Consider the following 27,613-nt stretch of genomic DNA (forward strand, 5'->3'; position numbering starts at 1 on the left):
TTGTTTTGCCTTACTGTGACCATATTATAGCATCTATATTTCAGGCAGTAATCAGATTTGTCAGATAGTAAGCACTGGTGACTGCTAAAGTTCAATGATCTGGCTATAAAGAATTATGTTATTTTGCAGCTGGTCTTTGCTACCTGAAAGATGATGGTGGTCTTTCCATGGAACAGCACGGCACAAGGTGCACATAGGAGGCTCGGTTACATAAACATGGTTGACCATCTGCAGGGCTGATCTTTGATTCCAGCCTCACCAAAGTCAATGTGTTAGTGCACGACCCAAGGCCCCACAGTGTAGATATGCAATGACGGCCAAAAGGCCAGAAACTGCACCAAATGCATCTCTGTGAGTGAAGGAGATTGACTGTTGATAGGGTTGAATTTTGCTTATGATCAATCCATTAAAAACTGTTTTAAGCACACAGTATTCCCAGAACTTGGATAGGTGATTAAATAGGGGGTGAGATCCCAGTTCCTGTTCATGGAGGAAGTTATAGTTCTCTGTTAGGATCCTTTTGGAATCTACTGGGAATCTGAGCTTTTGAAGTCATTTAACCTGCACAGATGGGGTTTATGCTGCTACAATGAGGTCAAAATAAGATGAAACAAATACTCCATTCCAGGATACACATATAAACAGTGGAACAGAATTTCTAAGTCTTCAGAAAAGAGCAAATAAAACAAATCAAAACCAATATTCCCTCACATGGCCAGGGGAATTGTGATTATGGTCCTTGAACAACTAAGCTAAAATAAAGGGATTTCAGGAGAGTTTTGTTTATCTCCACCCCCTACTTTAGCATATTGTTGTAAAAAGCTAAAATAATACTTGTTTATTTATAAACTGGTGGCTATAATTTATCAAGAATGGTGGGAGATGGTGCAGGATGATATATCTCCAATTTGAATACATTTTAGTGACTGCTCTCTTCATGAAAAATAGGCAGTAGCCCCTGATTAATAAGACTAAGGACAAAATGGTAATCTTTTCTTATGTTTTGTTTTTTGTTTTTGTGACAAAGTCTCGATCTCTCTACCAGGCTGGAGTGAAATGATGTGATCTCGGCTCACTGCAACCTCCACCTCCTGGGTTCAAGCCATTCTCCCGCCTCAGCCTCCCAAGTAGCTGAGAATACAGGCACCCTCCACCGTGCCCAGCTAATTTTTGTATTTTTAGTAGAGATGGGGTTTCACCATGTTGGCCAGGCTGGTCTCAAACTCCTGACCTCAAGTGATCCACCAGCCTTGGCTTCCCAAACTTCTGGGATTACAGGTGTAAGCCACCATGCCTGGCCCTATGTTTTACTTTTAAAAACCTTTTTTATCATGAAAAAATTTGAACATACCCAAAAGTACACCAGGATAATGAACTCTCATATATCCATCATTTCGTTTCCACAATTATCAACACAATATTGACATTTCAAAATAAAACTGTTACTTATATTACTCTTTTAAATGTATTCAGTAGATACATGGTACATGGTGATACATATCGCTGTCCATTGAAAAATACACGATAAATACATGAATGTTACATTATTCCTTTTTCTCCTTCAATTTAGAATGGTAATCTCTGGTATAGGTGAATGCTTCAGTTGCTGCACTGAACCTTGTGTGAATGTGTGTGAATATCTTGCTCTACAGGGAGTTTTTCCTATTTATTAAAATACTGAGATATTATAAATACAGAAGAGTATATAAAATGTATATTTACGGGTTAAAGAATAATGATATGTTAATACTCATTTAACCACCACCAGACGAAGAATCATTAGCATTCTCGAATCAACATGCTATCCACTCCCCAAAACATGCACAAAACTCTGGTAGCATGATTTGTATGTATGTACGTATGTATGTATGTATGTATGTATGTGTGTATGTATGTGCGTATCTGTGTAAACAAATAAAAAAAAATGTATATATACTGCAGAGTTTGGGAGTCCCCAAGACCACCCCCACTTCTGACACCAGTTGCAAGTTTAGGGATCCCCAAGACTACCTTCAGGTTTGAAAATTTTCTAGAAAGATCACAAAACTCACTAAAGTGCTCATACTCAACAGTTTTGGTTTATTATAGTGAAAGGATGAAGATTAAAATCAGTCAAGGGGAGGGGCACATGGGGCAGGATCCAGGACCGTTCCAAGAGCCAGGCTTCTAGTAATCCTCTCCCACTGGAGTTTTGCAGACAGTGCTTTCTTCTCCCAGAAACATGATGTATGACAATTTGTATGCTATAGGCCAACCACAGAAGCCCACCAAGCTTGTTGTCCAGAGTTCTTATTAGGGCTCAGTTACATAAACACGGTTGACCATATGCAAGGCCTTTGTCTCCAGCTTCACCAAAAATCACTTGGATAGTGCGTGGCCCACGGCCTCTGACATAAATCACATTGTTAGCATAGCCTATCTGGTGCAGTCAAAGAGGCCCAGGTAAACAGTGACACTCATATCAAACATGACATTCCAAGAACTTAGCCATGATTTCCCAGGGCGAAGGGAAAAGGCCAGAGCTCTCTTTTAGCAAGGTTAATTGTTTACTACATATATATGAATAGGTATGTTTATGTGTTTATATCTTTTCATTAAAAATGTAGTTTGGTTGTGTCCGTTTTTCAATTTCATATAAATGCTTAAGTATTATTTGTGTAAGTTACAGAAATATGTAGACATTTTTAGTTTCATGTAAATTCCTCATGTAAATAATAATTAGATATATACTTAAATATTTTGATTTGCTTCTCTCAAGGGTTTTTATTTATTCTGTATTGAATTAATGATCTAGATATTCTTATCAAATATTAAGAATAAAGTCTTATCAGATGAAGAGTAGAACTGATGAGTATCTAAAGTACAGCAGTGAATTCAGCCTAGGACTTCCAGCACAGACAGCTAAGGACTCCATTTATTCATGTTTATATCCCTCATAGTCTGCTGTGAGTGACCTACGGGCCCCAGGACAAAATACAGTTCTTTTTATTTTAATGGTCTGAAAAGTTAGCATTCACCTACCTTATTGATCAGCGTCAGTTGTTAGGGTCTCATCACATTATCTGCCTCCAAACCTCCAACCGAGATGAAATCAATGACTGCCCAGGTCAGGGGTTAGTTCACTTTTCTAAAAGGGCCAGGTTGTAAATACTTTAGGATGTGCAGGTCATACCCTCTCCATTCCAACTACTCACCTATTGTCCTCATAGAGTGGAAGGAGCCACAGACTGTATATAAACAAGTGTGTATGGCTGTGCTCCAGAAAACTTTATTGGTCCACAGTGAAATTTTAATTTCATAAAATTTTCACATGCCATGAAATAGTGCTGTTCTTTTGATTTTTTTAACCATTTAAAAAAGTAAAAATGATTCTTAGCTCACAAGTCAGAGGCTAACAGGCTAGATTTGGCCCATGAGCTACAGTTTGCCAAGCCCTAGTATAGGTTCATGAATTCAAGGATTCTAGAATGAAGTTCAGGTTTTTCATTTATAATAGCATATTCCTCACAGCTCCTAATTCATCAATCTTACACCACTGACAACCATGAAAATGAATTGTAACTCATATAAAACCCATTTTGGAACCAAGTTTGTTTGTATTGCTTAGCTAAAAAATAAAAAAGGTTACATGTAGTAAATGGATTTCAGTAAACATTTGACCCAAACAACTGGCTAATGTTCTAGATTTTACCATCAAAATAAAACAGATTAAGAGATTTCCATAATAATTCTCTGACATTAAGTCTCTAGACAGAATTTCTGTGGCAGAAGAAGGGCTTGAATTTCCTTCTTTACCTCTCATTCAATTGATATGGTAAAATAGAAGGTAGCCAACAGGTATCAAAATCCTCAATGTAATATGGACCAACCCGAGTAAAATCTTATTTGCGTAGATGTAGTAGAAATCAAAAATCAATTAATGCAGCAATATTATTTTACTCTGACGGGGAACAACAAGCCTTCCACAAGTAAATTTCACTTCTGCATTCACTGTAGGTCAGTGAGCACAATGAGAAATTTATAAGAGCAAATGACACAAAATTAATCTCAGTTGTTACCCATTGCTTCACCGTTTTTCTTAAAGAACAATTTTTTAAAAAATTACATGTTAGCATAGAGCATGTTTCACAAATTGGAGGACTGTGCTTCATTACTTCTATTTTCTTCATATTTAGGTCTACAGAGCTACACAAAGGAGTGATCCGGCCCATCAGGTAAGAGCTTGCTTCTTGCGCAGACTGAAGGTGTTCCATTTGAAGAGCACCTGCTAGACAAGTAGTGAGGGTGGTTTATTCGCTTGGCTTTGGTTTTCTGCTTTTTGTCGTTCCTGGGATATAAACATTTCTCTTGTTTCTCTTTGCATTTTTTTTTTCTTCTGGATTCAGTTTACTGTTGAATCTGATCCATTGTCTCTTTGGATCACATTTACATAAGAGCCTACCTGTTATTGGATATCAGCATTCCTGGATGACTGTTTGATTGCACCTTTCTGTATTACGATCGCTTTTGTTCTATTACTAGGTGTTTTCTTGTGTTTTCCCCAAAACGTCGGCTTCTTTGTAAAAAGTATTTTGAATAACAGTATTAGGAGACTGTTCTGAAACTGAATTCTATGGGTCTGTTTTGAGAATGGAAGCAGTCAGCTGTATATGAACTCCATCACTCCTGGATTGACAACATGGACCAGCAAGCCCCCAGTGCCACACTCACAGAACGCAGCAAGACCCTGTGAAAACAGATCACACTTGCTTTCCCTTTTCTCTAATTTCAAGTATCAAAATAGCAGCCAAATTTAAGAGAATAATTAATTTGCCCTCTTAAATAATTTAACACGGGACATTTTCCCTACTATAGTATTTCAATATCCAGGGGCAAAGAAGACATGAACAGTGTAAAGGCAGCCAGAAGATACACAGAAACTGATCAGCTATTTTCAAAACATTCTCACAGAAAGTCTGTTCAAAAGTTCTTTTCCTCCTCCACTTAGGTTTTTAAATGTCATTGCAATTGAATGTTGAGCACTGCAAAATCCAGGGCATTGTTAACTGATAAATAACTCCTATTAATAGCGATTTCATTCATTGGAGCTTTTAATTCATTTTGGTTTTGTTGATTTTCATGCTTGTGTTTTCCATTCGTTTCAGTACGGTCCATCTTTCTGTTTCTTTTTAATGTTTTAATCCAATTACCAGCCCCATAAACACGTATTTGTCACATCTACAGTAGGTGCACTGAGCTGTGAGCGGAAGTGATTTCTGATTACAGACAGGCTCATTCTCAAGGGGCAAAAGGAATAACATGTAGTGAACTGAATAAAATAATAATGGAAAATACCTTGTTAGGTGACATATGGCACAGTTTTAGAGTACAGATGGGAAAGAAAAAGTTACTTAATCCTAAAACACATATGCATTGCGTGGATAGCAGTTGTAATGTAGATCATATATGATGGGCTTGGTTATGAAAGAAAAAAACTTATGATTTCATTGCTCAAGTGTGTTCGTTAATATTAGGATTAGCCTCTCTAACTGAGAAGGTGACAAAAAGCAATTTACATTCTTTAAAACCCTAGAGTTTTGTCAACAGGAGGACCAAAGGCAAAAGTCGTCAGGCAAGAGGGTCCCCAGGACCTCTGGATTTTCTGTTTCTTCTCCTTTTTCCTCTTTACTGTTTCTCTTTCCTTATACTCCTTTTCAGAATTTCTACCTTTAGGGACTCCTACTCCCACCCACACACAAAAAAATTGCACGTACTTTCTGTACCTTTATTTATGATTAATAACACCTTGGGGAATTACCTATGTTACAACCTTTACATATCACAGGGATTCCTACCTCGGGATGAAGGGATGAAGCACGGATGATGGAGGACTGTGGCTATTTCAGTAGGAGTCAATAGATGAGCAAACATTCTAGGGAGTAATGGGATCTTCACAAATCCTCTAGAATCATCATCAGATTGCACCACGAATTACACTGTTCCTCTATCAGTGTGCAAGTTGATATACAATCATCTAATTGTAGTCAGAGCCCAAACAAAGTGAGTTTGGAAACCAGATATTGCTGTTCTACGTCCCGCCTTCTTACCAGACATTTGAGCAATGACTGTGGGGGTCAGGATATGGAAAACGATTTCCATTGCCAGAAGGTTCAGTAAAACAAAGTTTAAAAAGTAATAAATAATGAGCCAGGCACAGTGGCTCACGCCTGTAATCCCAGGACTTTGAGAGGACAAGGCGGGTGGATAGCTTAAGTCCAGGAATTCAAGACCAGCCTAGGGAACATTATGTGACCCCCATCTCTACAAAACGTAAACAAAATTAGCTGGGCATGAGGCATGCACCTGTGGTCCCAGCTACTCAGGAGGCTGAGGTGGGAGGATCGCCTGAGCCCAGGAGGTTGAGCCTGCAGTGAGTCCAGATTACATGACTGTGCTCCAGCCTGGGTGACAGAGCAGGACCCTGTCTCAACAACAACAAAAAAATTACAACAAGAGCTTTGTCAAATTAGGTCAGCTCCCATCCCAAGAATAGAACGTCCTATTTTGAAGCTCCTAAATCTGAGAAACAGGTGCATAGTCAACAAGGTTTTCAGAAAACCCTGCAGGCACATCCTATTCACAGCACTGGGAGCTAGTTCATTGAGCCTTTAAGCATTGAGAGTTAAGATTTCCCATATCTCAGTGGATTCTCTTTGGTTGGAGCAAAACCAACAAAGACAGGAGGCTAAGTACAAACAACCACCGGAGACCAAAATGTCAGTTTCTTAGGCATAATGAAGGGCTTCAAAGGGTTGTCAGGGCAAGTTAAGTGCAGTGGTAAGAAAGCAGGTAAACCCTATGCTTAATCTGTGCGTGGTGTGTTTTTGATGATCCTCTAGGAACCAGGAGGCCAGAAGTATACAGAGCGGCTCAGATTTTGGTCTTTCTCTTCTCAGAGGCCAAAGGAAACTAGACTGTCATCTGCTTTCTGGTAGTTTTATGCAGCATCGTTCAACTGTACTTAGTGACACAGCTTTACCCATTTCTTTCTGTTCTTTAGGCAAACATTAAATCATAAAACTTTCCACAGTACTTAAGAGACATTTAGCTGCCAAATGATGAATCAAATGTGTGATTTAAGCACTGAAATTCAAAGTTTAATGTCACTTTTATCATTTCATTTTATTATATTCTATAAAATACAGAGCCATAACTTATAATGACAATGGCAATCACATACGATACATTCTGTAGATTCACTTCTAATACTATCAGAATGTATTTTAGATAGATTGCAAAGTCCATACACAACTAACACACAGGGCTTTTGACTTTGGTTTCAAAGGTTTTATATGGTGTCTCAAAGGCCAAGCCCTAAAAATTCAGGAGATGTTCTTTTGAATTCACCTTAACATGAGGCTGATTTTATAGCTTAGGGCTCCTACTGAGAAAGAAGCCAGTTCCTTCTTTGCTGTGGGTTGAGACAAGTGTGAAAGAGTCTGTTTTCTAAGTAGACCACAGCTACTTTCACGAGCTAAATAAAGAGAAGAAACACATATAAGACTGTTAGTCGGGGGAAGCTGACATTTAGAAGGTGTCTAATCTAGTTTGGTTTTCTGCATTGATCAAATTCATGGAATAATTGTTTCCTAGTCATTTTCCTTTACCTGAAGAGTCAGGGGAAAGAAGCCAGTTCAGAATGGTCATGGTGGCCTGGGAGTGGCTTGCCCTCCTTTATCTTTCATTGAGGGTGATTGCAGCTACGCAAACCACAGGACCGTGCTGTTAATGTGACAGGACATTTTATTTACAATTCAACAGTGTCAACACGGTGGTAATAACGTGAGAAGATGATTTCGTTGTTGGCAAATAGATCCTTTCAATTGGTTGATAAAATTGGGAGAGTGTTGATAGGATTGCAGATCACCTGGGAAAAACGTTTGAAGTTATTACCTTGGAAGTATAAACCAGGTAGCTTTACCTGGAAACTTAATTGCTAAAATCTTTAATTTTCTGTGGCTTTGGGTTTTTGGATTTTTTTTGGGGGGGGGGGTGGGGTGGGTTTTTGTTTTGTTTTGTTTTTTTGCAATCTCTTGTTAACTTGTTTTATTTCCAGTCAAACTGGGCAAAGTCCCCATTACATTGGCAGGGTTGTGATCACCGCATCCCTGAGATCTTCCCTTCTGGAGCAGTGTTATGGTTTGGCTCTGTGTCCCCACCCAAATCTCCCCTTGAGTTGTAATAATCCCCAGGTGTCAAGGGTGGGACCAGGTGGACAAAATTGAATCATAGGGTAGTTTCCCCTATACTGTCCTTGTGATAGTGAGTGAGTTCTCATGAGATCTTGTGGTTTTATAAGGGGCTCCCCTCTTCACTTGGCTCTTGCTTCTCTCACCTGCCACCATGTAAGACATGCCTGTTTCACCTTCTGCCATGATCGTAAGTTGCCTGAGGCCCCCCAGCCATGTGGAACTGTGAGTCAACTAAACCTCTTTTCTTTATAAATTACCCAGTCTCAGATGTGTCTTCATAGCAGCATGGAAATAGACTGATACAAGCAGGAAGTCAGATTTACACTACAAAAGGCTCATTCCACTCTACTGGGATGACTGGTCCCATGCCCAGCCTTATCTTCTTATATGTGGAACTCTGAGTCTGCCCTGGTCCCACCTTCTTGATGAAATCTTACATAGTGATTTTCCTACCTAAATTCCTGATCTCTGGCCGTTGTATGCTCCCTAACCCTCGTTTCAGGAACTAGCAACATACTCTCCTTACCTGTTTCGATTCTGCTTTTCTGTGCCCATGAAAACACCCTACACTTAAACTGTGGTGCCGTTTTTTCATTTCAGTATTTCACCAAAGAGTCTCTTGTGGAAGTGCTGCACAGATGGGCACATGCAAAGTGCTGATACAGTGGACCTGAACTGTTTTTAATGGATACCGGTCACCTCTGCCCAAACGGACTGCCATAGAAATACTAAAGGTTAAGTTTTCTCCACCTCAGATTTGCTACTGAAATTAACAGAGCTCACTTGAGAGATGAATTTGCTCTTTAAAAATTTATTTCCTATGCATTTTCTCTTCCTGTAAATGGGAACCTGGGATCTCAAAAAACTAAATTAAAATTATCAAATGCTATTGAACCAACCTAATGAAAATTTTAACCAAAAGTCATTGTAAATTAGGTATGTTCTATACTGAGAACACAAGCCTTTGAAAAGTAGGTATTGTTCTTATGTAAACTCATGAATGGAGACTTCCTTCAATAAATTACTTCTTAATAACATCAGAGAGTCATTGGCTGGCTAAATATCTCCCTAGGGCACTCACTGAGATTCCTGAATTTAAATGTTAAATAGAACTTCATATTTGTCACCTTTACTTTACTAACGAGTTTTTCTTTATGAAATCATTATTAGCATGAAAAAGTTAAATTTTGTATCTAATTTCTAGAATTAATGCTGTCTAAAAGACCTCAAGGGGTTGAAAGTTTTCTTGCTGGGATGCAACATTTACATAATTTCTACTGCCCCAGTGTTTACACTCTCCTACCCACTGTCAATTTGCTACCTGAGGCATGAGAAAGAAAAATGATCAGAATAGCCAGAATGTCTGGGAATTTCTGCAAATAGGAACAATGGATCTTCTCAAAAGAGCAGAGAGCAAAATGATGTCTCCTATTCTGACTTGTGATTCAAGCATACAAAGCCTTACCATTGTTCTTTCTGAAGTAGAGACTCACAGCAAGGGCTACTACTGCTGCTACATTTATGATATTTGTGAACAAGTTTATCACCATGGTTAAACAATTCCCCTAGTTACAAGAATCTGTTTTGTTATAGTCAGTCTGGAGTTCTTATTCTTGGATTTAGGATTTTACCTGCATTTCTTTCATTTTAACATGACAGCCGATGGACTAAGTTCTCTCTTATCAAAGCAAGAACTGTAGGTCCTGTAACTGCAGCTTGAAACTATCAGTATATCTCACGTTGCAGAATCCTTTAAGGTAGGAGATACAGTGCTTGTTTATAAACACATCTGGACTGCTTTTCCACATAGGGGACAGTGAAGCAAAGCTATGACATTTCCAAGATGACACTGCCTTGACCACAGTCAGAAAGAAAGATGCTAACAAATTATAACCACTGCCTTCCAGTGCTGCCCAGACCCGACCCAGCCTCCTCCATTTTGTGTGTTTAACTAGACTCCCAAATTGATAAGTATCATTGTGCCACAACAGAGTAAACCAATTGAATAGCTGATGCATGTCCAGTACAGAGAAAGTCCTGGGTACAACAGAGGGACCTCAATGCATTACTCCTTGATCACCAGTTATTCATGGCACCTTTATAATATTTACAGTATTTAGCATCCCTAAGAATTGAACCAATACTTTAAACCAACTCCTGATGATATAATTGGTTGTATGAAAATAAATGGTACTAGCCACTTTTTTTTTTGGCTGGGCTCAGTGGCTCACGCCTGTAATCCAAACACTTAGAGACAAGAGTGTCACTTGAAGCCAGGAGTTTGAGGCCAGTCTGAGCAACAAAACAAAACTCTGTGTATACCAAAAAAAATTAATTAATTAGTTGGGTGTGGTTGTGGATGCCTGTAGTCCCAGCTACTCGGGAGGCTAAGGCAGGAGAATTGCTTGAGCCCAGGAATTCGAGGCTTCAGTGAACCATGCTCACACCACTGCACCCCAGGCTGGGCAACAGAACAAGACCCTATCTCTCTCTTAAAAAAAAAAGTAGTTAAATTTAAGTTTTAAAGAAGAAAAAAATGGTATCATTTCTGAGTTCCATAATTTTTGTTACCTTTTGTATTAGTCCATTCTCATACTGCTCTAAAGAACTACCTGAGACTGGGTAACTTATGAAGAAAAGAGGTTTAATTGGCTCACAGCTGCACAGATTTAACAGGAAGCATTACCAGGAGGCCTCAGGAAACTGACAATCATGGTGGAAGGGGAGGGGGAAGCAAGGACCTTCTTCACATGGTGGCAGGAGAGAGAGAGAGTGAAGAGGGAAGTGCCACACACTTTTAAACCGTCAGATCTCATGAGGACTCACTCACTATCATGAGAACAGCAAGGCGGAAAATCTGTCCCCATGATCCAGTCACCTCCACCAGGTCCCTCCCCCAACACTGAGGATTACAAATCAACATGAGATTTGGGTGGGGACACAGAGCTAAACCATATCACCTTTGCAGTATATCAAATTAAAAAGCACATTTCACAAAATCATAACATGAAAAACGAAAACTAGTATTTGAATATACTTCATAGCACTATGAAATACTTTCAACATGCAGGCTAAAGACATGAACAAGATTACTCATGGATAGTTTATGACAATGAATTTACTCCTAAGCTAACACCAGAAAAGGCATTCAAATCACATGAACCAAAACAGGTTCACCGAAGAACCTGGATTAGCAAATAACCGAGAGTGTACACCAACCTCCTCAAACAAAGCCCTCTATTCAGCCAAGGAATTTCAATAGAATTGAAAGTTCATTTCACATTATGCAACAAATTTAACGAAATATGTACGTGTGAACAAAATTCCATATCTATACATAACATGTTCCTACTGAATTTCAACAGAAATCAAACATGAAATCCCACAGGAAGTATTTCATTCAACAAGTATACGTGGAGGACACTCCAAGCACCAGTCAGATCTACATGCAGAGACTCCAGTGGCAGGTTTCAGAATATACAAGATTGAGAATGAGGTTTAAACTGATGACCATCTCTGTGGAACATAAGCTATAATGTCCATATATGGGCGCTAGGAGCTACAGTCTCCAGTAATACTGTTTCTCTTTGTATCATTTTTCTGAATTCTGACCTCTCTCCTCTTCTTCATTGGCTTCCAAGACTATATAGGTTTCCTCCTTGCTGCAGATTTTCTACCTCACCTTAGAAATTCCCAGAACTTTGCACCTTTCCCTTTGTGACTGGTTCATTATGATGCCCGAATTGCAGGTGTTACCCTCTAGCATACGATGTCCTCCAGACTGTAGCTTCCTTGAGTTAGAGGCTTGAGTTTGCTTGAGCAAATCAAACATGTTTCCCAGTCTATCAGCCTACATGATTAAGGTTATCTATACATCTTACTAAGTGTTATCGTGTGTATGTGTGTGTATGCACACACACAGATTAAAATAATACACTGTATAAAATACAGTGAGTGCCAAAATAAAAGTACAGAATGAAGGCACAAATGCCTACCCGCTCCCATCAAGCATCCCATCAGTACACAATGGTTGACAACAGTGCAGGACCAGAAGACAGACCACCTGCATGCAAAATACCAGCTCATGGTTGGGCACAGTGGTGCATGCCTATAATCTCAGCACTTTGGGAGGCTGAGGTGGGCAGATCACTTGAGGTCAGGGGTTCGAGAACAGCGTGGCCATGATGGTGAAACCCCATCTCTACTAAAAATACAAAAATTAGCCTGGCATGGTGATGCACGCCTGTAATACCAGCTACTCAGGAGGCTGAGGCATGAGAATCACTTGAACCGGGGAGGCAGAGGTTGCAGTGAGCCTAGATCGTGCCACTGCATTCCAGCCTGGGTGACAGTGAGACTCTGTCTCGAAAAAACAAACAAATACCAGCTCAACCTCCTTCAAGCTTATGTCCTCAAGGAACTTATTTTTCTTACATTATCTCAGTTTTCTTTTCAGAGAAAAGGGAAATCGCCATATTCCTAGGATTATGGTGATTTTTTTTATTATTATACTTTAAGTTTTAGGGTGCATGTGCACATTGTGCGGGTTAGTTACATATGAATACATGTGCCATGCTGGTGCGCTGCACCCACTAATTCGTCATCTAGCATTAGGTATATCTCCCAATGCTATCCCTCCCCACTCCCCCCACCCCACAACAGTCCCCAGTGTGTGATGTTCCCCTTCCTGTGTCCATGTGATCTCATTGTTCAATTCCAACCTATGAGTGAGAATATGCGGTGCTTGGTTTTTTGTTCTTGCGATAGTTTACAGAGAATGATGATTTCCAATTTCATCCATGTCCCTACTAAGGACATTAACTCATCATTTCTTATGGCTGCATAGTATTCCATGGTGTATATGTGCCACATTTTCTTAATCCAGTCTATCATTGTTGGACATTTGGGTTGGTTCCAAGTCTTTGCTATTGTGAATAATGCCGCAATAAACATACGTGTGCATGTGTCTTTATAGCAGCATGATTTATAGTCCTTTGGGTATATACCCAGTAATGGGATGGCTGGGTCAAATGGTATTTCTAGTTCTAGATCCCTGAGGAATCACCACACCGACTTCCACAATGGTTGAATTAGTTTACAGTCCCACCAACAGTGTAAAAGTGTTCCTATTTCTCCACATCCTCTCCAGCACCTGTTGTTTCCTGACTTTTGAATGATTGCCATTCTAACTGGTGTGAGATGGTATCTCATTGTGGTTTTGATTTGCATTTCTCTGATAGCCAGTGATGATGAGCATTTTTTCATGTGTTTTTTGGCTGCATAAATGTCTTCTTTTGAGAAGTGTCTGTTCATGTCCTTCGCCCACTTTTTGATGGGGTTGTTTGTTTTTTCTTGTAAATTTGTTTGAGTTCATTGTAGATTCTAGATATTAGCCCTTTGTCAGATGAGTAGCTTGCGAAAATTTTCTCCCATTTTGTAGGTTGCCTGTTCACTCTGATGGTAGTTTCTTTTGCTGTGCAGAAGCTCTTTAGTTTAATTAAATCCCATTGGTCAATTTTGTCTTTTGTTGCCATTGCTTTTGGTGTTTTAGACATGAAGTCCTTGCCCATGCCTATGTCCTGAATGGTAATGCCTAGGTTTTCTTCTAGGGTTTTTATGGTTTTAGGTCTAACATTTAAGTCTTTAATCCATCTTGAATTGATTTTTGTATAAGGTGTAAGGAAGGGATCCAGTTCAGCTTTCTACATATGGCTAGCCAGTTTTCCCAGCACCATTTATTAAATAGGGAATCCTTTCCCCATTGCTTGTTTTTCTCAGGTTTCTCAAAGATCAGATAGTTGTAGATATGCGGCATTATTTCTGAGGGCTCTGTTCTGTTCCATTGATCTATATCTCTGCTTTGGTACCAGTGCCATGCTGTTTTGGTTACCGTAGGCTTGTAGTATAGTTTGAAGTCTGGTAGTGTGATGCCTCCAGCTTTGTTCTTTTGGCTTAGGATTGACTTGGTGATGTGGGCTCTTTATTGGTTCCATATGAACTTTAAAGTAGTTTTTTCCAATTCTGTGAAGAAAGGCATTGGTAGCTTGATGGGGATGGGATTGAATCTATAAATTACCTTGGGCAGTATGGCCATTTTCACGATATTGATTCTTCCTACCCATGAGCATGGAATGTTCTTCCATTTGTTTGTATCCTCTTTTATTTCCTTGAGCAGTGGTTTGTAGTTCTCCTTGAAGAGGTCCTTCACATACCTTGTAAGTTGGATTGCTAGGTATTTTATTCTCTTTGAAGCAATTGTGAATGGGAGTTCACTCATGATTTGGCTCTCTGTTTGTCTGTTGTTGGTGTTTAAGAATGCTTGTGATTTTTGTACATTGATTTTGTATCCTGAGACTTTGCTGAAGTTGCTTATCAGCTTAAGGAGATTTTGGGCTGAGTCAACGGGGTTTTCTAGATATACAATCATGTTGTCTGCAAACAGGGACATTTTGACTTCCTCTTTTCCTAACTGAATGCCCTTTATTTCTTTCTCCTGACTGATTGCCCTGGCCAGAACTTCCAACACTGTATTGAATAGGAGTGGTGAGAGAGGGCATCCCTGTCTTGTGCCAGTTTTCAAAGGGAATGCTTCCAGTTTTTGCCCATTCAGTATGATATTGGCTGTGGGTTTGTCATAGATAGCTCTTATTATTTTGAAATACGTCCCATCAATACCTAATTTACTGAGAGTTTTTAGCATGAAGTGTTGTTGAATTTTGTCAAAGGCCTTTTCTGCATCTATTGAGATAATCATGTGGTTTTTGTCTTTGGCTCTGTTTATATGTTGGATTACATTTATTGATTTGCGTATATTGAACCAGCCTTGCATCCCAGGGATGAAGCCCACTTGATCATGGTGGATAAGCTTTTTGATGTGCTGCTGGATTCGTTTTGCCAGTATTTTATTGAGGATGTTTGCATCAATGTTCATCAAGGATATTGGTCTAAAATTCTCTTTTTTGGTTGTGTCTCTGCCCGGCTTTGGTATCAGAATGATGCTGGCCTCATAAAATTAGTTAGGGAGGATTCCCTCTTTTTCTATTGATTGGAATAGCTTCAGAAGGAATGGTACCAGTTCCTCCTTATACCTCTGGTAGAATTCGGCTGTGAATCCGTCTGGTCCTGGACTCTTTTTGGTTGGTAAGCTATTGATTATTGCCACAATTTCAAATCCTGTTATTGGTCTATTCAGAGATTCAACTTCTTCCTGGTTTAGTCTTGGGAGAGTGTATGTGTCGAGGAATTTATCCATTTCTTCTAGATTTTCTAGTTTATTTGCGTAGAGGTGTTTGTAGTATTCTCTGATGGCAGCTTGTATTTCTGTGGGATCGGTGGTGATATCCCTTTATCATTTTTTATTGCATCTATTTGATTCTTCTCTCTTTTTTTCTTTATTAGTCTTGCTAGCGATCTATCAATTTTGTTGATCCTTTCAAAAAACCAGCTCCTGGATTCATTAATTTTTTGAAGGGTTTTTTGTGTCTCTATTTCCTTCAGTTCTGCTCTGATTTTAGTTATTTCTTGCCTTCTGCTAGCTTTTGAATGTGTTTGCTCTTGCTTTTCTAGTTCTTTTAATTGTGATGTTAGGGTGTCAATTTTGGATCTTTCCTGCTTTCTCTTGTGGGCATTTAGTGCTATAAATTTCTCTCTACACACTGCTTTGAATGCATCCCAGAGATTCTGGTATGTTGTGTCTTTGTTCTTGTTGGTTTCAAAGAACATCTTTATTTCTGCCTTCATTTCGTTATGTACCCAGTAGTCATTCAGGAGCAGGTTGTTCAGTTTCCATGTAGTTGAGCAGTTTTGAGTGAGATTCTTAATCCTGAGTTCTAGTTTGATTGCACTGTGGTTTGAGAGATAGTTTGTTATAATTTCTGTTCTTTTACGTTTGCTGAGGAGGGCTTTTCTTCCAAGTATGTGGTCAATTTTGGAATAGGTGTGGTGTGGTGCTGAAAAAAATGTATATTCTGTTGATTTGGGGTGGAGAGTTCTGTAGATGTCTACTAGGTCCGCTTGGTGCAGAGCTGAGTTCAATTCCTGGGTATCCTTGCTGACTTTCTGTCTCGTTGATCTGTCTAATGTTGACAGTGGGGTGTTAAAGTCTCCCATTATTAATGTGTGGGAGTCTAAGTCTCTTTGTAGGTCACTCAGGACTTGCTTTATGAATCTGGGTGCTCCTGTATTGGGTGCATATATATTTAGGATAGTTAGCTCTTCTTGTTGAATTGATCCCTTTACCATTATATAATGGCCTTCTTTGTCTCTTTTGATCTTTGTTGGTTTAAAGTCTGTTTTATCAGAGACTAGGATTGCAACCCCTGCCTTTTTTTGTTTTCCATTTGCTTGGTAGATCTTCCTCCATCCTTTCATTTTGAGCCTATGTGTGTCTCTGCATGTGAGATGGGTTTCCTGAATACAGCACACTGATGGGTCTTGACTCTTTATCCAATTTGCCAGTCTGTGTCTTTTAATTGGAGCATTTAGTCCATTTAAATTTAAAGTTAATATTGTTATGTGTGAATTTGATCCTGTCATTACGACGTTAGCTGGTTATTTTGCTCGTTAGTTGATGCGGTTTCTTCCTAGTCTCGATGGTCTTTACATTTCGGCATGATTTTGCAGCAGCTGGTACCGGTTGTTCCTTTCCATGTTTAGTGCTTCCTTCAGGAGCTCTTTTAGGGCAGGCCTGATGGTGACAAAATCTCTCAGCATTTGCTTGTCTGTAAAGTATTTTATTTCTCCTTCACTTATGAAGCTTAGTTTGGCTGGATATGAAATTCTGGGTTGAAAATTCTTTTCTTTAAGAATGTTGAATATTGGCCCCCACTCTCTTCTGGCTTGTAGAGTTTCTGCCGAGAGATCAGCTGTTAGTCTGATGGGCTTCCCTTTGAGGGTAACCCGACCTTTCTCTCTGGCTGCCCTTAACATTTTTTCCTTCATTTCAACTTTGGTGAATCTGACAATTACGTGTCTTGGAGTTGCTCTTCTCGAGGAGTATCTTTGTGGCGTTCTCTGTATTTCCTGAATCGGAATGTTGGCCTGCCTTGCTAGATTGGGGAAGTTCTCCTGGATAATATCCTGCAGAGTGTTTTCCAACTTGGTTCCATTCTCCCCATCACTTTCAGGTACACCAATCAGATGTAGATTTGGTCTTTTCACATAGTCCCATATTTCTTGGAGGCTTTGCTCGTTTCTTTTTATTCTTTTTTCTCTGAACTTCCCTTCTCGCTTCATTTCATTCATTTCTTCTTCCATTGCAGATACCCTTTCTTCCAGTTGATCGCATCGGCTCCTGAGGCTTCTGCATTCTTCACGTAGTTCTTGAGCCTTGGTTTTCAGCTCCATCAGCTCCTTTAAGCACTTCTCTGTATTGGTTATTCTAGTTATACATTCTTCTAAATTTTTTTCAAAGTTTTCAACTTCTTTGCATTTGGTTTGAATGTCCTCCCGTAGCTCAGAGTAATTTGATCGTCTGAAACCTTCTTCTCTCAGCTCATCAAAGTCATTCTCTGTCCAGCTTTGTTCCGTTGCTGGTGAGGAACTGCGTTCCTTTGGAGGAGGAGAGGTGCTCTGCTTTTTAGAGTTTCCAGTTTTTCTGTTCTGTTTTTTCCCCATCTTTGTGGTTTTACTTTTGGTCTTTGATGATGGTGATGTACAGATGGGTTTTTGGTGTGGATGTCCTTTCTGTTTGTTAGTTTTCCTTCTAACAGACAGGACCCTCAGCTGCAGGTCTTTTGGAGTACCCTGCCATGTGAGGTGTCAGTGTGCCCCTGCTGGGGGGTGCCTCCCAGTTAGGCTGCTCAGGGGTCAGGGGTCAGGGACCCACTTGAGGAGGCAGTCTGCCTGTTCTCAGATCTCCAGCTGCATGCTGGGAGAACCACTGCTCTCTTCAAAGCTGTCAGACAGGGACATTTAAGTCTGCAGAGGTTACTGCTGTCTTTTTGTTTGTCTGTGCCCTGCCCCCAGAGGTGGAGCCTACAGAGGCAGGCAGGCCTCCTTGAGCTGTGGTGGGCTCCACCCAGTTCGAGCTTCCTGGCTGCTTTGTTTACCTAAGCAAGCCTGGGCAATGGCTGGCGCCCCTCCCCCAGCCTCGCTGCCGCCTTGCAGTTTGATCTCAGACTGCTGTGCTAGCAATCAGCGAGACTCCGTGGGCGTAGGACCCCCCGAGCCAGGTGCAGGATATAATCTCGTGGTGCGCCGTTTTTTAAGCCCATCGGAAAAGCGCAGTATTCGGGTGGGAGTGACCCGATTTTCCAGGTGCCGTCCATCACCCCTTTCTTTGACCCCTTGCGCTTCCCGAGTGAGGCAATGCCTCGCCCTGCTTTGGCTCACGCACGGTGCATGCACCCACTGACCTGTGCCCACTGTCTGGCACTCCCTAGTGAGATGAACCCGGTACCTCAGATGGAAACACAGAAATCACCCATCTTCTGCATCGCTCACGCTGGGAGCTGTAGAGGGGAGCTGTTCCTATTCGGCCATCTTGCGATTATGGTGATTTTTAAGGTACATGTTCAAGGATTAGAAAACAAAATATCTTTAAGATGTTTGGTAATAACATGATTAACACATGTTATTATGATGATGTCCTGCTTTAGAAGGAGACAAAAAAAAAAGTGGGTGTCCACCCATAGCAAGCATCTGACCTGAGTTTGGTGTATGTTGAGCATAAAGCCTGAATATAGAGGGTAATAAATGAGAAGATGGAGACATTAACAAGGGTAGGAATTGCCAGCATGGTAGTGGTTTTTTGCAGGATGTTTGCAATGGGACAGACGAATAGAGAATGAGTGATACATTACCAAAGCAGCTCTTGAATGACAAGCTGTCCATTGTCAATAAGGAGGGCCCCAGAAAACCCAGCTCATGAAGTGGGCACTGCAGCATTGCTTAAGGCCAGTGTGCAAATTGGAAAGTGGACGGAGACCAGTCTGTGGGCATCGGTGAGGTTGATATCTTAGTCTGTTCGGGCTGCTCTAACAAAATACGCTAGACTCAGGGTCTCCTAAGCAATCAAGAAATTGATTTCTCACAGTTCTAGAGGCTGGGAAGTCTGAGGTCAAGACACTGACGGATGTAGCATCTGGTGAGGAACCTCTTTCAGGTTGCAGACTGCCAATCGGTAGCTGCATCCTCACATGGCAAAAGGACGCTAGCTCTCTCAGGTTTCTTTTATAAAGACATGAATCTCATTCTTGAGGGCCTCACCCTCATGACCTCATCACCTCCCAAAGGCCGCACCCCCCCAATACCATCACCTTGGAGTTTAGGTTTTTGGTTTTGTTTTGTTTGAGACAGGGTCTTGCTCTGTCACCCAGGCTGGAGTCCAGTGGCACAATCGGATTTCAGCTCACTGCAGCCTGCATCTCCTGGCTTCAAGGAATTCTCCCACCTCAGCCTCCTGAGTAGCTGGGATTACAGGCATGTGCCACTACGCCCAGCTAATTTTTGTATTTTTAGTACAGACGGGGTTTTACCGTGTTTGGCCAGGCTGGTCTCAAACTCCTGACCTGAGGTGATCCGCCCACTTCAGCCTCCCAAAGAAGAGTAGGTTTTAATATATCAATTTGGGGGTGGGGCACACACCTTCAGACCTTAGCAGGTGGTGTGATAACATCAAGCCCTAGCTAAATAGCAGTCAGTTTATTTCGTAGATCCTAAAAACTTGTCCAATATGACAGTAAATCTATGACAGAATATTCAGTTTCACTATAAAATGGCTCCAGGAAAAGAACTGAAGCCAATGGAATTGATTAATAGCACTCAGATTGGTAGAAGAGTCCCATAAATCAGGTGGCTCCTGTGACTTTATGCAGGCGAACTGACTTCGATCTCCGCTTTGATTCCTTCATCTGGAACAAGTAAATAACAAAACCAACATCTCTCAGGATACAAGGAGGATTAATAAGAAAGACAAAACCTATGAAAGTACTTAGCAAAGTATTTGATATACATATGTAACATTCTTTTCTTTGCTTTTCCTAATTTCATCTACAAAATTACATATCCATTTGTTTTCAGAATAATCCATCCAAACCACGGATCAGCTACCTTCTCAGTAAACTGCAGGTCTGGGTGAGGTGTGTATTTAATAGCTTGCTTGTGCAACCAACACATTTTGGGCTCAACTACTTCCCAGCTGACTTCTGCTTTATCCTCTCTCACTTCACAGAAAAGTCAGCAATGAAAGACTTCTCATAGCGGTCATCGATTTGTTATCACAAACAAATCATGAAAGACAGTACAAAAATTAAAGACCCATCCTTACACGCCAACACAAAAGGAAGGGTGTCTAGAGGCAGTCTTTTCAACAACACCCACACACTGTCATCACCATCTTAATCATCACTCTTGATTATAAAATTCAGTAATGAATTCTATCTTTGAAACTAGCTTGCAGTGTGGCTTTAGGTAAATATATAATATACTCATAAACGTGTACATATAATACATAATTATAATATATAACATACTAGTAAATTAGTGTATGTAAAAATACTTATACAGTATCCATATAATATACTAGTGTATGTTATCTACGTATATTTATATAACATATATATTTGAATTTCCTCACAATAAAATACCTCAGCTTCTCACAGAATTTTTTTGAGGAACAAGTAAAACAGTAGATGCAAAAGATGCATTGAAAAATGAAATATTTCCCCAATATTGTGCATTCATATCTGTATATATACACATACATATCAAATTTATGAAAGAAAATAATATATTTTTTGAGGACACCTCTAAGTTTCTTTCTGATAGTAAAGTAACAATCATGACAGTAATTATTCAAGCAGGATTTCAATATAATCTGTGGGTCCCATAAGGACTTCTTTTTGTGCTTCCTGGGTCTGGCAGGTGGTAGAGATGGGGATATCAATGGTGAGCAATTCATACACAGTTTTTGTCCTTGTAGAGATGGATACTTAGACAGTTAGCAAATTATTGCAAATTGTCTCAGCACTGTATGGATAAGAACAGAGCAAATAAGCAATCATGAAAGCATTCCAGGAGGAAGTGACATTTGATCTGTCATCATGGTGATTTGCAGTTATCTAGGTAGACAGACAGTGCGGGGGAATGGGGAGGAGGTGACGGGTGAGGAAGCACCTCGCAGACAGAGGGGGATGCCTGACTGCAGATGGCTTGTACATTTGAGGAACTAAAAGAAGACTGGAAAAGTGAGAGAGGCCAAGATTGCCAGAGAAGGCTGGACTTTGCTGGAGCCTTGTTGATCATTGTAAAGATTTTGGTCTTTCAGAGCCATGAAACTACTTCTGGCTTTTCAGCTGGAGTGAAGAGATTTGTGTTTCCTGAATGATGTCTCTGGTGGCCTATTGTGAAGAATAGAACAGCATCGCCATAGTTTCCAGTTCTCACAGCCTTTTCCCTCCATCTTCATGGAGACTGCTCTAATCTACGTAGAAGCAGCAGAGGCCCAAATACTGAAATGCTGATATTTCAGTATTTCCAGAAAAAGCCTAGCCTCCACATTAACCTGAGAATTTCACCCCCACTAGGTATCTGGAATTCCCAGACAAAAGGGTTACCCCTTTGGATTTCAGCCTTGTCCTTGTTCAAATGCTAAAAACATGCTGAGAAGTAATGCAGAAACTCTGTGTGTCCATTGCATCTCGATATGGATAAATCATTGAATCATTGCATGGGAAGAGGTTTTATTCAGGAAGAGGCAGAATAAGAGACCCAACACAGGAAGGCTGATCAGGAGCATGAGCAGCCCCAGGGAAGAGGGAAAAGAAGAAAGGGAGGCCCAAGGCTGGGTTCACAGACTCTGTTGTTCATTCCAGTCACTTCCTTTTGGGAGAATTGTTTACATGCAGCCTCTGAAAGTGTGAAGGATGCGCCATCCCAAAATACAACAGATTGTTGTATGGATTATTTTGAGTTGACCACATTCTAGATATTGTAGTTTTAAAACAGGTGGGCTGACCTGTCTCTTCCTGCATGCAGCATAGCATAAAGATTCCTCTGGGAGAGGCCCCATACCTGTACCAAGGCAAGAAAACAGACCTCATCACCAGAGACTGGGCACTGGGGCCTGCAATGTACCTGAATTAATAGACTTCTCAAAGTAACCCTTACTTCTACTACTTTTACACTCCTCCCTTCTATGTATCTCCTAGTGACTCCTGTAGAAATTGACTGCCCCTTGGCTACCTATTCTTTGCCTTGTAATTTCTTCTCAAATTGATCATGCTTCTTTCTTGTTCATCAGCCTGGTGTCAGTTTGGTTGCTAGTTTCAGCCAAAGGGCCCACATAAGAGTTTAAGAGAGATTGGAGGTGACCTCTGACTCTCCTACGCCTCCACCTACCAAGTTCTGGCTTTATCTTTTATTCTGCTGCACTTCAACTCAAGGACCCAACCTTGATGTCTCTCTGTGTCCCACTATAATAAGTACGAACAATAAAACCTGATTTATCAGCGGCCCTCAGGTATGGCAACTCACAACAACACAAGGTGGCATTTGCATTTCTGTTGCAATAAAACATCATGCACGAAGGCCTAGCCAGAGAAAATGGCAGGAGGCTGCAGGGAGCTGGGAGAAAGGAGAGCATCTTCCCTGAGTCCTGAGCCTAGGCAGAGGCTAATGCCTTCCCAACCTGCTCAGAAAGATTAGACAAACAAAACCCAAACACAGAAAGAGATGCAAATATCCCCAGGAACTAGGACAAGTATGAGCTCGGCTCCAAATGTCAATTACTGGAAGTCTCCAGAGCCTGGTTAAAAATAGATATGCAGGTTTCTTTGTTCACTTGTCAGAAAGGGTCAACCCATCACATCAGATTTCCATCACTCTCTTATCACCCAATAGCTGAGTTGTCAACCATTTGCAACTGTAAGTCTTGGTTACAATGCTGTCACAGCATCCAAATTAGTATGCGTCCTTTCAATTTTATCCAAATACCTGGGGCTCCAGATTTCACAGGAAGTGCATGGAAAGGCTCATGAACATAATATATATAAGCATCACTATAATCAGGTTGTTGTTGTTGTTTTTCAAATGCCTCTGTATGTTTGTGCAAAGACAGAGAAAGGATGGAAGCAGAGACCAGTGGCAAATCACCCATAGGCGAGATGGGTAACCAAGAGGCGGTGCAGGGTGCAGCTAGGGAGAACCACGTCCCATTTTCCATTTCTGCCGTCACCTCACTTAGAGACCATGAGAAAGTCCCTCGTGCTGCAGTTTTCCTCTACCCTGTAGTTAGACGAATCCCTAGCTACCCACCTTTGCCCAAGAAATACTGTACAAATGAATTAGATTTAGTCTGAATGTCTCATGAACTTCTCCTGCGAAAAGTGCTTAAATTTGCAGTCAACTCCAAATTAGACTTGGTAATTGAAGGAGCAGCGGTACCGATATTCCCAAATAACAGACAATCTAAAAGTCATTTTGACTTGATTCTGGTATGCAGTGTTTGATTTTGGAGGGGAGCAGCAGATTTGCTTCCTTAATTAGTTTTAGCTTAAGCTGGTATTAAACTTATATTCTATTTCATTCCATGAGCCCTGCCTGGCTTGAAACAAAAAGAGGAGGAACAGGAAGGAGAGGCCCAAAATGTAAATGTTACCACTAAAAATGGGGAGAAGGGGGAAACAGCCACAAAACAAATGATTTTCAAAATCTCAATCAATCTAGATTTAACTTGGGAGAGAGGAAGGTATGCTTCACTTCTTTCTTTTGGCTAGAGATTTCCTTTTCACTTGACTGGCCCCTTTATGTCTCTGACCCATGAGCTTTGAAATTTAACCTTGCTAAGGAACTCCTCCCAGCCTGCCAGTCCAAATAAATCACTGTAGTTGTGTCAACGTTTGAGCCATCTTAACCAAGCTTATTACATCTCTACAATAATTCCTCCCACAAATAAACAAGCATTTTAAGAATTCACTGTCTCTCTAAAAACTTTTGCAGACCCATTTTGGGTAACAAAATTTTATTAGAACTCAGGTGGACTTTTGAGATGGAGTCTCACTCTGTCACCCAGGCTGGAGTACCATGGCACAATCCTGGCGCACTGCAACTTCCGCCTCCTAGGTTGAAGTGATTCTCCTGCCTCAGCCTCCTGAGTAGCTGGGATTACAGGTGCCTGCCACTAGGCCCAGCTAATTTTCTGTATTTTTAGTAAAGACGGGTTTTTGCCATGTTGGCCACGCTGGTCTCGAACTCCTGACCTCATGGTTCACCCACCTAGGCCTCCCAAAGTGCTGGGATTACAGGCATAAGCCACCGTGCCCAACCCCTTTTTTAAAATATAACAATTTTATTTCTCTGGCCCTTTCTTTATCTAAGATTTTTTCCCCCTAAATAGCTACAAAAGCAGAGATCCTGCAGAATTGAGTCTTTCAAAACCATTTATAGGGTTTACCCAAAGGGTCATCCCATTCTCCTTGACAGCATCAGCAATTGCGCTATCTCCTTCAGACCCAACCTGACTCTTCAGAACCTGCAGGCGTTGGAAAGCAGCACCTTCTATCGCTCTATCTTTGACCTACAGATTCTATAAAATAACAACTGATATTTATAGTTCTTACCATGTGCGGGGAACTGTTCTAAGCACTTCATATGTATTAATTTCTTTAGTTACAACTCTATAGAGTTGTAATTGTCTGCTTTTTACAGATGAGGAAACCTGAGTAGGGAGATATTAAACGCATTCAGAACATGACTCAGCTAGTCCGTGTTCACGTGAGAATTCACAGCCAGGCATGCTGATTCCAGGGCACAGGTTTCTGCTCCACACCTCCCCCTAAATGGTTCAGGCCTGACTTAACCAACAGTGAGACTGTCTTTCCATCCTGCCCAGGATCCAGATAGATCCTCCCCACTGGGGCTTTACAAAGGATACAGAATATGATACTGAAGACTAAACGTGAAAACACAGCCCTTTCAACTATCAATGGTCTGGCACTGGCTCTCAGTCATCAATTAAAGCAGAATGTCTAGAGATGCGGAATGATGTTGTTAAATAGCTCCCTAGATGGTTCTAATGTACAGCTAGGGCTGAGAACTATCCATCAACATGAATAGAAGGGAGAGGAGGAGAAGAGAATATAAAATGATGGGTAATAATAAAAATTGAGGTACATTACATTCTGAATCCCAACATTACCCGTGAGTATGAATCCCATTCAGTGCACAAAAACGTGTAGCATTTTCTCAGACGAGGGAGAATTGCATGTAACTAAGTTAGACCTCCTTGTTTCTCGAAGGTACGATCACAGAACCCTAATCAATACAGCAGTGTAGTAGGCTTGGATGCTAACTTATACACGATCTCTTCTGCCTTGAAAGATCTGTGATTTTTGAAGACAAAATATTCCAATATTGCTAAATGGCAGCCGTGCAATGGATTAAAATATCCTTTTACCTCTGTTTTTCACTTTGCTTTTACGATGGAACTTCTATCACTCTCACTTCAGTACTCTGTAAGCCAGATAATTATTTGAAACCCCTGCAGTCCCAGTGCCATGTCTGAGCAAAGATTTAATGTCTGAGTCCTAGAGTGAGATTTCTGATTACCAAGACTTCATTATCTTTATGAAACAAGCGACAGTACACTGACTGATGTACAGGGAAGTTTTATCATAGACTGTTAAGTCTGAACTACCATTGTCAAAACAAATAGAGGAAGCATATTGTGTGATTTACCTTCGTTGATTTTTTTTTCTGTCTGTTTGCATACCCACTCATCTGCAAGATTATAATTCACAATGGGGCTCTCTGTCATTAGTCTGAATTAGGAAGTTTCTACAGTATTTTGGAAATCAAATTGAAGTCCTTAGGAGGTTGAAATGCTTGAAATTATCTAAATGATTTTCATTATTGTAGCTCAGACTTTTATTAAACATGTTACTGCTTTCCAGAAATAGTGAACAATAATATTATAATTAATAATCAAACATACATCAAGGGGTACTTCATTTCAAACTATAAAATTAAAAGGCTGGTGATCAGCATCCCTGGCAGTGGAGTGGAGTCTCCCGTTTAGGAGACGCATTAGCTGGGTAGTTGGGGCTTAGTTAACTCATAGGCAGGCACACTGCTTCCTCCCTCATCTCACTGTCTGAACATATGTCTCCTGCATCATGTCTGTTCAGTCCCAGCACGTGCTTCCACCATGGAAGTAGAAGTTTTAATTATGTTCATAATATTCAATAGCAAGAGAATGCCATCCCTGTTAGAATGCTCACCCACCCCATCCCCAGAGCAGCCAAGCAGGAATGCAGGAGCTTATATAAGATTTTGTTTTTTTTTTTCTGGGCATGGTGGCTCATGCCTGTAATCCAAACAAGTTGAAAAGCCAAGGTGGAAGGATCCCTTGAGGCCAGGAATTCAAGATCAGCCTGGGCAACATGGCGAGACCTGGTCTGTGCAGAAAATTTTAGTAGCCGGCGGTGGTGGCACAAGCCTGCAATCCTGGCTACTCAGGAGTCTGAGGTGGGAAGATCGCTTGAGCGTAGGTATGTGAGGCTGCAGTGAGCTGTGATCGTGCCACTGCACTCTAGCCTGGGCAACAGAGCTAGACCTTAACTCTAAAAGAAAACATAAGGAATTTTCTTCCCTCCTATTCATCCTACCATACTTTTCTTCTAGACTATTCCACATATGAACGTAGTCACAAAATAAATTTGTGAAGCTCTCAAACTCTGTGCGTGTGTGAATCCCATTTTCTTCTTCTTCCCCTCTCTCTCAGAAGTCAGCCTCCTTCCCTATTAAAAAAAAAAAAAAAAACCCTCAGGGTGAGACTTTTCCTTAGCCATGGAGTAACTCTCAGAGCATTTGCATTTAAATATTTAATTTCCTATTGTGGGATGAAAGGCTGTGATTGAACTACAGGGAGAGAGAGGGAGTGGTGGAAGTGTGGGGTAAAGAAATAACACCTAAAATTATACGCAAAAATCTAGAGTGGAGCCTACAACTTGCTATTTACTCATTTAGCACTTAGGAGATCAGAAAACAGCATAATGAGTTTGGGTTTGGGTTTGTATCTTTCCCCCCAAAAGCTTCTTGGATGTCCCCTGTCACTGAGCTGCTAAAATCACAATGGAGTCCAGATTCTTTATAAACCACTTAGATGATTGGATGTCCCCAGGTCCCGGTTCATGTATAACATTTGGCAACCTCGTAACACAGGAGGCCCGTTCACCTGTAGAAGTCTGTGTGTCCCAGTTCGCCATGAACAATTCTAAATTATGCCACTCTGCCAGTGTAATCACTCCTTGTGTTGCCCATTGCTCTCTAGAATGCACCAGATGATAAATCAGATGGTTACCTACTTATGATGTCCTTCATGGTCAGGCCCAGCCTCCACCCTGGTCTTCCTTCACTCACTGGTGCCACACTCTACATCCCAG

General features: G+C 40.8%; 1 protein-coding gene across 1 annotated transcript in view; it reads left to right on the forward strand.

The window, feature by feature from the left end:
- Positions 1-27,613, forward strand: part of CELF2 (CUGBP Elav-like family member 2) — an 872,927-nt gene that overhangs the window by 209,525 nt on the left and 635,789 nt on the right. The window contains exon 2 of the mRNA XM_063709875.1: positions 4,176-4,214. The gene's annotated coding sequence lies outside the window, so the exon portion shown is untranslated. The remainder of the gene's footprint in view (positions 1-4,175; positions 4,215-27,613) is intronic.

Source organism: Gorilla gorilla, chromosome 8, assembly GCF_029281585.2.
Source record: "Gorilla gorilla gorilla isolate KB3781 chromosome 8, NHGRI_mGorGor1-v2.1_pri, whole genome shotgun sequence".
Taxonomy (NCBI): Eukaryota; Metazoa; Chordata; class Mammalia; order Primates; family Hominidae; genus Gorilla; species Gorilla gorilla.